Source organism: Epinephelus moara, chromosome 23 (genome assembly GCF_006386435.1).
Source record: "Epinephelus moara isolate mb chromosome 23, YSFRI_EMoa_1.0, whole genome shotgun sequence".
In the NCBI taxonomy this organism is placed as follows: Eukaryota; Metazoa; Chordata; class Actinopteri; order Perciformes; family Serranidae; genus Epinephelus; species Epinephelus moara.
In genome coordinates this window covers 17802403-17815471 of record NC_065528.1, presented here as the reverse complement: position 1 = coordinate 17815471, position 13069 = coordinate 17802403, and positions in this window count along the sequence as shown.

Below are 13069 nucleotides of genomic sequence, written 5' to 3'. Positions count from 1 at the left end.
GAATAAAATGGATTGTGCACAGAGGAAAAAAGAGCCCCGAAAATATCTAATCCCATATTTTATTCTTTATAATTGAATGAGTAAAATAAGAAAAGCCGCCACGAGGGAATTGAGAGAGAAACTCTATTATGATTTTGTATATATAGCAGCGAGTCACACTGGAGAAAATATCTCTGCCGGGCCTTGATGAATACAGAGGCACACCTAGACGACATGTTTGGATCAGCCAGATAAAGACACTGTCAGGAAACAAAGACACTGACAAAACTGACAAAAGACACATTCGTTCAGTTCTGATTTGCCACCAGACATCTGACAGTTATTGAAATGACTTCCTTTCATGAAAAGCCTGTGTTTTCTCACTCACGTGTTATTTGGTTATTGTCAATCTCCTCGCACTATTGTTGTCACATGGCCGGTTGTATGATAGCAAATTCATCCCGGGCTGCCCAGATAATAACGTCGTAGCAGTGGTAGTAGACACAATGGCAAAGCAAATGACTATGCTTTATCTAGTGGCTGTGTGCTTCTCCATGCTGCACACAGGTAAGTTTGATGACACTGATGGCTCACTGAAATCATCAATGCCATCCATTTGTCTGCTTTGTTGTAGTGGATGTAATGCTCAGCAGCATCTCATTTGCTCGTGCTTTTTACCAGTTTTCAACCAATTTTTAGCTTCACAATAGAATCAGAAATTTGTGTCAGCGGGCAGACAATGAAGAGACAGCTTTGAGGAAAACTGATTTCTACAGACATTATGCAGCGCCAGATGCCTTGGTGTTCATTGTATCCGTGCCTCTTTAATTTGGTTGCTAAACCTCGCTGGAGCATAATGCAAAGCTGCTCACTTCTCTGGAAGCTTTGACAGCTTTTTTTTCCCACAAAAATGGTGCTGATACTCGTCAGTGTGGTATAAAATTAACATCTATGATGCTGCGGCTTCCTAGTTTTCGCCTTCATGCCGGTCGACTGGGCTTCAAATTTTATGATTTATTCACCAAAAGCGCAGTTTCTGATTGATGTCAGGTGTAAGAGCTAAATGTATGTATTATGTATTGAATAGCAATGCGGCTGGTACCGTATTTCAAATCCACAAACAAAATCCTACACATCTACACTGGAGGTCAGGTATGGATGGAAAATCCGAAGTGTTGGGCTCGTTACTCTAAAAATGTAATGCCAACAGTAATTCGTCACACTACTCGTTATATTACTTTCCCTGGTATTCTCCCACGACTCTGCCCAACAGATGGAGAGTCACTTGTGAAGCAACATTTTACCCACCACATATCCAACCACAAGCCTCATCGCTTCTTTGTAGCCACAGATGTCCACGAGTAATATCCAGTTCTGGTTGTTTAGCCAGTGTAGAGCTCCAGCCGATTGCCATGGCCAAGCAGGGCTCACCTTTGGTGGGGTGTATTTCCTGGAGCTTCACGTTGTTGTGTTGTCGGTCAAAGTAGCCGAGGTGTTTCAGACCAGAGGTTTGAGGATGTGCTTTTGCAGTGGAAGGAGTTTTAGTCCGACTACCTGCAGCAGCAGTGTTCTTGTCATCTTTCCTCCTGACAAAATCAAAGTAATGGAAATATTTCCAGCCACTAAGGTCAGTGTTTCCAACTAGCTTGCTGCTTTGTGACGTGCCTGTGCAATGCGACGATGTAATGTTGTATTTCAAGTCAGTAGTGATGTGATAACAAAAGTAACATTATCAAGAGTTGTTTGGTTTTGGAGTAACTGTAATATAACTACTGAAATTTCATCAGTAATTAGTTACACCACTTATTACTGGAAAAAGTAATGTTTTTAATTTAACGCGTTACTGCCCAACACTGAAAATCATACAAGTTATAATCTTAAAGCTTTCAGCTCTGGCAGATTTGGCCACATGTGTACATACTGGTGATAATACTGAAAACATCTGAATCATACACGTCCCAGGGTCCAGTTCAAAAAGTCATGATTATGACTCACAGCAGAAGAAATGCACTTTGAGCAGGTCCTCTCTCTGTCATCTGCAGATCATCAGCTCTTCTAAATTTGAGCTAAATAAATTCTCTTAAGACTGTCTTGCTTTTTTGTTATTTTGCATTTTGTGGCTCCTTTCCTGCTGACCTCTGCTATCTGGTAAGGTCGAGGTTGTCAAATGTAAACATCAGTAAGCATTGTGGAAAAGATGGAGAAGATGTGTACCAGCTACAGTTATGTGGATCTTTCTGTCAAATTGCCATTCTGCTAGTCATTGTATGGCATTGCCGTGCCTGCATCAGTTTGCAACAGGATATCAGGAACCAGCAGTGGACTCTGGCAAGAGAGCAGGAGCAGACATGTGCTTTATGAGGACTGGTGTGACACTGGGAATGTGAGGTGTTGTCCTGTTCCTGCTCTGGATCACTGTTTTATGCCATTCAAAGGTGGCTGCCCGTGTTCAGGAGGAGCGACCATGCCCCCCATTTTGTTGACGTCAGAATATGCAAACGATGACACATTCCCCCAGTGACGCGAGAAATGGAGCTAATCAGAATCAGGAGCACGTGTCAGGACGCCTTTGACATCACCAGTGACATCAATAAATTCACTGAGTCTGTGGTGGATTTAATGGGTAAAACAACAGAAGCAACTGCACCCAAAATTACAGTTCAATCATTCCACAACCATATACCGTGGATTACCTGTATCATCCGGGATGTTATAAGCACATGCACTGCAGCACGTCTGGATACATGGACAGTTATAAAGCAGCAGCCCTCAATGTAAGACTAGGCTACAAAGGGCTAAATTACAATGCACAAGTTGAAGGAACTGACAGATAGTATTTCGTATTTTGTACCTGGTATGATTTAATGTGACAAACAAATGAATGATTGATTGAATGAGTGATTGTCGTGTGATTATTATAGAATTTTGTAGCAATACTGGTTCAGACACAGCTATGTTTCCACATGACAAATTAGGTGCAATGTGAGCATGCACAGGCTCTTGTCTTCCAAATTTCATTCAGTACGTCCATGCACTGTCCTGTTGATCCCTTGTGCAAATACAAACTATTTGAATCCAGCACAGGTATGGCGGACCCTGCCACTAACAGTTGAAACAGCCATATTAAGAGGTAACAAATGAGTGTAAATACCAGCCCTAAATATTATCAAAAATTAGAACTGATGTGATGACAGTCGTAAGGATTGCAACTGTAATGCACTTTCTTTGATCTGCCACCTGATAATGTATTTTTGCTGCAGTAGCTGTGCCCAAATTGTCCTTAAACCCAACCAGACACAGCCAGTTACTGGTATCCACCAACCCTCATCTCCTATAATACTTCAAAAAGGAGAGTAGCTTAAAAGAGAGAGAATGATAAGCAATTTAATACGAGTAATACAGCACATTTAGTGTGTTGTACACATTGTTTGTTAGCGCATGTTTGATACTTGATGCTCTGTGCCCATTTTTTAAACAACTGATTTCTTTGTACACCAGTTATAAGGTCTCCTATGATTCTGGTGGGTGTTCATATACAAGTATAATTGGCCACTCTTTTTTTTTTCTCTCTCAGTGTGGCTCTCTGGGTTGCCATGGTCATGAGATGTAGAAGTGGAAAGTAGTTACATGAGAGCAGCAGCCGACTTCGACAGGCGTTGTTACTTTTTAGATGTGGTCAGTTTTGTTACACTCCCAGATAAGTGCTTTCAGATATCATGGCTTAAACAGGGGATTGTTGTGTGATTGTACCCTGTTGTTGTAGGATGACTGCACATCTCCAGATCTGAGTAAACTGTTATAATCAGAAGGATTGATACGACCCATGTTGTAATCGTTAACTGTTAAATGCCAGTCCTTTGGGATCTTAGAGATCAGAGGTTGTTGTGATGTGATGCTGAGCAGGGTGGGGATGTGCTTACTTTGACACAGAGACACAGGAAGTAAGGTGTTGTAAGTATAAACAGGATGAATCCCCCCCTGCTTCCTTTGTCTTATCCACATGTAATCCAACACTGGTCTGTGAGGGATGCTTCCCAGAGCTCAGGGGAACGCGGCAAACAGGCGCGATCCATCTTGGTGCTAATTAGAGACGTCTCCATTTTATTGGCGTGAGAAGGACCGGATACTGTTCATAACTTCAGCTCTGGCCGGCGTACGTGCTCGGGGATCTATTCCTCATCAAATATCCGATAACTAAATATAGGGATAACACTCCTGAGGGCAGTCTTAACGACATTAATGGGCACAACTGCAATGTATCACTGTAGCACCTATAATAACAGTAAAGAATATCCACAGGGGAGGGCTCAGCATTTATGCAGCAGTTACCAATGCATGTGGTCTGAATAAAAAGTTTTCTTTACACTGTTTTGCGTGGCGGTCATCAGTATGGCAGACACGTCTTCAGCCAATTACATTGCTCGGGTGAAACTACAGCACCTGTTGATTAAATAGAGTAATGCCTCATATTTATTCTGAACATTTTAATCTTTGTTCCAGTCTCACAGCTGCAGTGAGACTTTACTGGCTGCTACAGCACGGATTATAGATTCATTTAAAGTATTGATGTAAGTTTCTCTTTTTCCTGAGCACCGTTTCTTTTTTAAAATCATATGTTTACTGAACTTAATCACCAGAAAATTAATTTAAGAGAGCCATCATAGCTGCACCCACACAGTTAGTTTTAAAGGTGAACAGTAATAAGTGCTTGACGACAGAAATTAAAACCCACTGAAAAATCATAAATTAGTTAAAAGAAATCACAAATAAAAGCTTAAACCTGGTTCAATCTGATCTGAGAGAAACCTCAAATTGTAAAAATCATGTTGAGGCCTTCATAAATCCACTGCACCTGTCAGAAGAAGTGTAATTACAATATACAAAGTGAGTGCACTAATCTGGGAGTGCTAATTTGCCAGATGGATGATGTATTACATTAAAAATGCATGACCAAATCTGTAATATAATATAATCATTTGTTTTATATTAAAAGGACGTAATGAAAGCAGACATTTACATCATATTCATTTGCACTACTGAAATACAAAGTGTTACCAGGCGATTTAAGATATTATGGGATGGTCTGGGAACTGTTTAAGGCAGAGGCAAGAAGACGTGATGCAAATACCTGCAGTGGGCAAAGGCAAAGGAATTCAGTTTTCATTGACATATCCGGGTAAATTTAAATGGCAGCACAAACGCTTGGGTTAAATCTGGACTCATCAATAATTATATGTTTATAGTACGTTAAACAACTATGTGAAATGTGAAAGGAGTTGCCTGTAGTGGAAAAAACCTACAGAAAATTATCATCTATAATGCCAGTAATGTACACACACTACATGAGAATCAGGCCCTTCCGAATCATCAGCAAAACCCCAATTTTGTGATGGCAAAAAAGATCATCTTACCAGATTTTATGTGGTTTGAGGTAATGTTAAGAGTTCTTTTACATCAGAGACAGTTATGCCTAAGAATGGGACTGTGTGTCAGTGTTGCTCTGCAGTTGTAGGGGATGTGAATGGAAACACATCCAACATATACTAACATCACCCAGATGTGATATCATCATATAATGAATGACATGACAACACACAATAACCTTCAGGGGGTATTTTTTCTGTTGGCGCACTAGTAGAAGTGGAGCGGTGTTCAGCACTATGGATGAAAGAAAAATGAAAATAATAAACAGTTTATTTCGGATGGTAACGCATTATGTGACATTGTAAATGTAATATTATCGCCTGAAACCCTGTTGGTGACGCGTTATATTACCTCATTACTGCAAAAAAGTAATACTGCTGCTGCTGAAATGCTTTCTGTGTGATCAGGGCCTTACCAAGCAGTCAGTGAATAGTTAAAAGCAGCAAAAAGTAGCTAAATGCAAATTTACATATCAGATATTGGTGGGAATCAAAACAGAACCACAAGTAGAGTGCAAGTATGGTTGCTTCCTGTCTGCTGGATGTACAAAGAGGCATCTGCTTTCTAAGAATTTCATTGAATCAACTCATAAAGTGATACACTGATCAGCCAAAACATTAAAACCACTGGTGGGTGAAGTGAATAACATTCGTAGATCGTCTTGTTACAGTGCAATGCTTTGCTGGGAAACCTGGCATTAATGTGGATGCTACTTGACGCGCTCCACCCACCTAAACACCGTTGCAAGTAAACCCCCTCAACACAACAACAGCTCAGGAATGACCTGGGGGACGGGACACAGAGCTCAAGGCCTCGACCTGACCTCCAAATACCCCAGATCTCAATCTGATTGAACATCTGAGGACTGTGCTGTTACCCCAGAGGTACCCCGATCCACGGTGGGTGCTTGTTGGACCGGACATGGCTCTGACCTGTCAAGGCATGGACACAGGACCTCTGGAGGGTGTCAGCTGGTGTCTGGCATCAGGGCGTTGGCTTCAAATCTTTTGAGTCCTGTGAGTTCTGAGATGGGGTACCAGCATGTCCCACAGATGTTTGATCAGATTGGGATCTGGGCAATATGGAGGCAAGGTCGACGCCATGAGCTCTTTCTCACTTTCCTTGGGCCATTCCTGAGCAGTTTTTGTGGTGTGGCATGGCGCATTGTCCTGCTGGGTGGAGCCACAGCTACTGGGGCAACGGCACGGTTGCCATAACGGGGGGGTACCTGGTCTGCACTGGTGTTCGGGTGGGTGGAGTGTGTCAGGTGGCATCCACATGAATGTCAGAACCCACGGTTTCCCAACAGAACACTGCATTGTAACAATATGATCAGTGTTATTCACTTTACTTGTCAGTGGTTTTAATGTTTTGGCTGATCAGTATGTATGTATGTTCGTATTGTGTTTACAGCTTGTGCCACTGCCATATAAATGGGTCACGCCATGTTATAGGCATGGTTTTCAGAGTTATGAGTGACAAAAGGAATTAAACAGGAAGAATTTGAATATACCTATTATATCATAATGTCTCATGCCACTCAGCAAAAAGCCAAGAAAGACTAGTTTTCCTCCTGCCCACTGAGGTTTACTCTCTCTGTCACAAGAGTGCTGAACTGCTTTGACTTCACTTTTTCACACCACTTTTGATCCTTGATGACTGATACACATGGACATAATTTCACAGATGTTAAGCATTATAATGACCTTATGATGTTCATTACTTTTATTGTATTTGAGATGGATAGATGGCTAGATAGAATAAAAACTTAAGGCATAAGTTTCCATAAGCTGCTGTTTGTTTGCATTCTGGTCACGACTGGAGAAGATGGAGGTTTCACAGCTGAGACAAAGCAAAGTTTCAGACTGGAGTTCCCAGGCTTGGCTTAAAAGGATTTCAACACACAGCTAGTGAGAAGGCTACTGTGAATCAACACTTCTCACAGCTATAGCCTTCATTATACCAGCAGAAACATATAAATAATTCCACCACAGCCAGTGTCTCATTCGTCATTTGATGGCTTGATGAATGCATCAGAGGATTTCCTATTGCTGAATGCGAGGCGCATCCATAAAAAAAAAGCAGCATTCATTAGTTGTATATCAAGCATATATTGAAATGTCATACAGACTACTGCGTTGCACCGGGAAAACAAATTACATGATCAGATGAAAAATATCCTGCATGTTGCTACCTTTTGCAAGTGACACTCTCCACTTTTCAACACATCAAGTTTTGAGAGACGGCATATCGGAGTGACTTACATTCACATCTGTAAGTCTCCCTCTAACATGTAATTCTGACAAGTCCTTTTGTTATGTAAAACGATTAAATTAAATGAAATATCTTCTCCCAGAGAATCAATGAGCTCCATTCCCCCGGTGCACTGTGTAATTACAAAACCCTCATTAGATTATGAAACTATACAACATATGGTGAGAGGAGGAGATTCCTTTGATGTGCTCTTGTAATGACTGCAGAAAAAAAAGAAAAAAGGAAAACGCAGAGGGAGAATTGCCTGCCTTTACTTCATTTGAATCTCTTGAAAGAAATCAAAGCTTTGAAAGCGAGGTTTTTCTGTATCTTGCAGCCCCCCACCCCCGGACACTCCTCCAACTCCTCTGAAGTGACTCAGATACCAACCAGGAGCCTGGCATTGACCCTGGAAATGTCAAACTGTTTGGACACGCCGAGGCCAGCGGTGCCACAGCCTTTTTTTGATACACGGAGAATGTTTGTCGTTTTGCCAAAGGACGCCCTCGGTAAAGAAGAATGAAGCTTGTTTGAAGGAAGCGCTCGCTCCTCGTGAAACATGAGAAAGACGCTTTAGGCGGCGCTCATCTCTCTGTTCTGGGTGCAACACATTTCACAGACTCGCTGTTTGGAAAAGGATGGCTGGCTGGGAAACAGAGTCATTCAGTGTGACTGTGTTTGACAGATGCAGACAAGCAGCAGTGTTTACATCAACCACAGTACGTTACAAAAGGAAAAACCAAGTTCCACTTAAAATCCTGAAGACACAAGAGCGTTATCTGTTTCCCAAACTGTCTCATCTCTTTGTCTGTCAAGCATCTGCAGGTGAATAACCCCCTGATTACACTATTACCTCTGTTGTGGAAACATTTTTTTTTTTTCTTGTAATTTCCCAAAAGAGAAACATTTGGAAATTGAGAGGTGTCAGCAATGTAACAAAAAGGCGTGGAAAATCCTTAACAGTAATCCGGAGCAGCACTTCTTGAACTGTGGGTTGAGATCCAAATTGACTTACAGGCTTGTTGCTGGTGGGTCCCTTTATGACGGGGGTATGAAATTTTTTAATAAGCCTGTTTCCCAGAGCAAGGGAGGCTAATATCTCACTGGGGTCCTCAGCTAAAATCATTTAAGAAGCTCTCATCTAGACAACAGAATTATATGTAATATTGGAAAAATTGTAGGTGAGATAATGTCATGAATCACATATTAAATTATGGGAGAATTTTGTCTGTGTAGGTACAGGACTGATGAGCGGTGGGTTGTAAGGTCGCCTAATACAGTGGTTCTCAAACTTTCTTTTACCCCCTTTGATATATGTTTCCAGGGACGAACCTCTGACCTTTTAGGTAGAAGCTAGGGGTGTCTAGATGGCTCTCTATTGACGGTAACTCTGATATTTAAAGGTGAAATATTGATCAATATTATCAAACTGGTTTCTTGAACATGACAATGAGTTCACTGTACTTCAATGGCCTCCACAGTCACCAGATCTCAATCCAATAGAGCACCTTTGGGATGTGGTGGAACGGGAGATTCACATCATGGATGTGCAGCCGACAAATCTGCAGCAACTGTGTGATGTCATCATGTCAATATGGACCAAAATCTCTGAGGAATGTTTCCAGCACCTTGTTGAATCTCTGACACCAAGAATTAAGGCAGCTCTGAAGGCAAAAGGGGTCCAACCTGGTACTACTACTACAACCCGGTACAGCGTCTACTCCTTACAGTTATGGTTACAGACTCTTTCTCCAACTCCCTATACTTATACTTTTGGTGTAATTAATTTGCTTAAAAATGAAACAAACAATTAACAACATTAAAGACTAATGTGAAAAAAATCGCTTTTTTTCCCTCCAAAATTTCTACAGATAACGCAATAATATCCTTATCGTGAATTTTTATTGGCCACAATAATCGTGCAGTGAAAATCTGGTATCATGTCAGTGCTAGCAGAAACACATAGTGAACAAATGTAGACATGAATGTGATCGTGTTTGTTGCAGCAGTTTAGCCAGACAACTCACGTTTGAAATGTTTAATACAACAGCAGAACACAGTTAGTTGCTGGCGTCTAGACTCCGGCCTCATCGCTCCCCACAGATATGTTTACATCAGGTATTGGGGAGTGATGATTAAATATCCTTGCCCCCCTCAGCTGGAGGCTGCAGGTGGATGCTGGGGTGGAGGTAGGGTGGAAAGAGCAGGCAGTAATACTGATGTAGGGCAGCAGTGGCACTGACAAGGCAGAGGGAAATTTCTGCAGCTTATAGACCATCAGATTGAGAGGGTATGTAGATGTTATATGGAGAGTGAGGTGTGACACATGTGAATGAATCAGTGCAGCTTGAATTGACTGCCTGAACTAGCTCACAGGTAACACATCATTTAATGATTGCATAAAAAAAGGTTATTTGAGTTTATTGAACTTACGTTTACATTATTGGATTATTTTAGGAATTATGCATGGCTGATATTTTTTTAAATCAACATTTAAGGATCCTATATTCTGTCCTCATCACATGACATGCGGGGCGTCCTGCTGCGATCCAAAAGTTGAACTCAGTTCATCTCGGGGCGCAGTTGTCACGCCCTGAAAAATGGGCGCTCGGGAATGCGTATGCATGACGCCGGTGTCGCTCTGGTGTTTGAGAGCACCTGCCAAGCATCTACATTGAAAACAATGAATTTGAGGGTGCAACACATGCGGCATGTGTGATGATGGATAGCTGACCCTTGTTCATTGATCATTAAGCTTAAGCAACAAGTTTGTGTGTGTATGTGCGTGTATTAGCAGTTCATGTTTGCACGGTACCCATGGATGCACAGACTGTTATCACTGGACTACTGTGATGCTGAAGAAAACACCAAAGCACCATGATTCTTTGGCAAGTTCTGAAGTTAAAAGGAGCATCTTTTGTTCCGTGATTGCTGAACACATTTATTGACAACATTTGTTAGCAGTCACAGATAGTGATGTCTTTGGAAAGAGTAGGTCAGGCTGAACCTTAAAAACTTGTGTTGTTGGTGTTGTTGTCTCGTATCTAGCCAGAGAATTGTTGTGTCTCTTTTTTGATGAAGCACCATCTTGTAATTTTGGAGCATTTCAGGAGGAGCAAGTGCTAACACTTCCCCTCAAAGGATAAACAAAGAGATACAGTCATTATTCACAGGATTGTTTCATTTTTTTTCCAAGCACAACGATTGGACTCAGAATGGGTCAACATGAGGATAACAGATGGTGCTCTTGTTGTGGAAGGCAGGGTGAAATAAAAAAGACAATCATTTGAAACAATTTAACAAGAAACCACAAAGCAGTTAGAAATCTGTTGCAGGGCTGTGCATTTCAAAATAAAGTGACCATTTTGCCTGCTGGTTTACATCAAAACGCTTCATTTCACACTGCGTGATTTCACCCACTGTGATAACATGAGTCATGACAGGCCTTTTTTAAAGTTGCTGAAAACCTACTTTGGCTGTTGATTTGATAACTTGAGGATCCCCCTCTGAGGTAACAAGTTTGTAAAGGACCCTTGATGTTACCGGGGAATTAGAGCTGACAGGCAAGCAGCTGATTTAACTTGATTGAACTCACATTCTGTCATCGGGCCACTTTAAACTTTTTCTGCAGCTGTCGGGGGTCTGAAAAATATGGATTGGTAATAACTGTACAGCAACATTCCTATTCACCAACGGGCTCATACACTGTTTTTATGATCAGTGAAAGTTATTAACAGATAATAAAAGACTGGATCAATTAAACACAACATACACAAAACAACTCAACAGCAAAATGATGCATAGCCGCAGGCTGTAGTGGTGTGTGTTAAAAACATTGGAATGTGTTTCCAACTAAAGTTGTCAAAAGCATCAACATTACTTTTTCTATACTTTGTGTTTAAAACGATACATTCTCTGTAAATTTATAGTATCGAAAGTACAAAAGATATGAAAAAATACAAATCTACAGTCAGATTTTTAATCCAAGGCTGCACAGATGAAACAGCACTTGGGTTCCTGTCGAAAAATGTAGTACAAATTTTAACCAAAGAAAATCAGCCAATTTAAATGTGAATTTTATGCACTTTTCAATCCATGACTTTTATAGAAATATTGGTAGTTGGTTCATCGAGATAAGCAGTAGGTGGTGCTTATTTCTTCAGTCAAAAGTCTGCAGAAAACAAAGGCGTGATGAGATGACAGAATTAAAAGAGCGCTAGTCAAACCTCAAATCAAGGAAAACAATGGACAAAAAATTTGAATGCAACACTCCTGTTTTTGCTCCCATTTTTCAAGGGTTATTTGAAAAGGTATTTTTCTCAAATTTGGGTTGCAAATTTCTTAAAATCTGTCTTAGTGAGCACCTCTCCTGTTTCCAAGACAAGCCATCCACCTGACAGGTGTGACATATCAGGATACTGATTAAGCAGCATCATTACTACCGAGGTGTGTCTTGGGATGGTCACAACAAAAGGCCGCTCTAAAATGTGCAGTTTGATCACACAACACGACACAGATGTCACAAGTTTTGAGGGAGCGTACCGTTGGCATGCCGACTGCAGGAATGTCCACCAGAGCCGTTGCCCGCCAATTAAATGTTCATTTCACTCCCATAAGATGTCTCCAATGATGTTTCCCTGAATTTGGCAGCACATCCAACCAGACTTGCAACCGTAGACCACGTGTCACCACACCAGCTCAGGACCTTCACATCCAGTGTCTTCACCTGCAAAATCGTGTAAGACTAGCTACCCAAACAATTGATGCAACTTAAGGTTTTTACAACTGAAGAATTTCTGTACAAACTATGAGAAACCATCTCAGAGATATTTATCTGTAGGCTCATTGTCCTCATTAGGGTCTTGACCTGACAGGAGTTTATTGTCATAACTGACTTCTGCAGTTGTGAAGCCGGTTGGATGTACTGCCAAATTCAGGTAAACATCATTGGAGACATCTTACATTAGTGAAATGTTATGTCGTACTACAATAGGCCTTTCGCTGATATCGTAATAACGTTAACGAAAGCTGATTTGTAAAGTGAGTCCACTGAGAAACACAAGGAAGGTACTTCCGGTCAACATTTTTCAGAATAAAAGCATTATATCTGTAGACTACGGAAGCGCATTGAGATAAGTCATAATTACGACATAAGATCTCGTAATTACGAGACAATGTGTCTATTTTTTTTATTTATTCAGTGAATGTAATGCGCTTCTGTAAGAGAAATATGTCTTGAGTGCATGAAAATGTCTTAGATCTTTATCTTAAACTTGTGAAAAATTGGAGCAAAAACAAAACAGTCATGTTTAATTTTTGTTCTGTAATAACAGAGAGCACACTGGACAATGGAAAAAGAGAGTTTTGAACAACATATATTACAGCTATGTGCTCTAGGAAGAGTTCTGCTAAC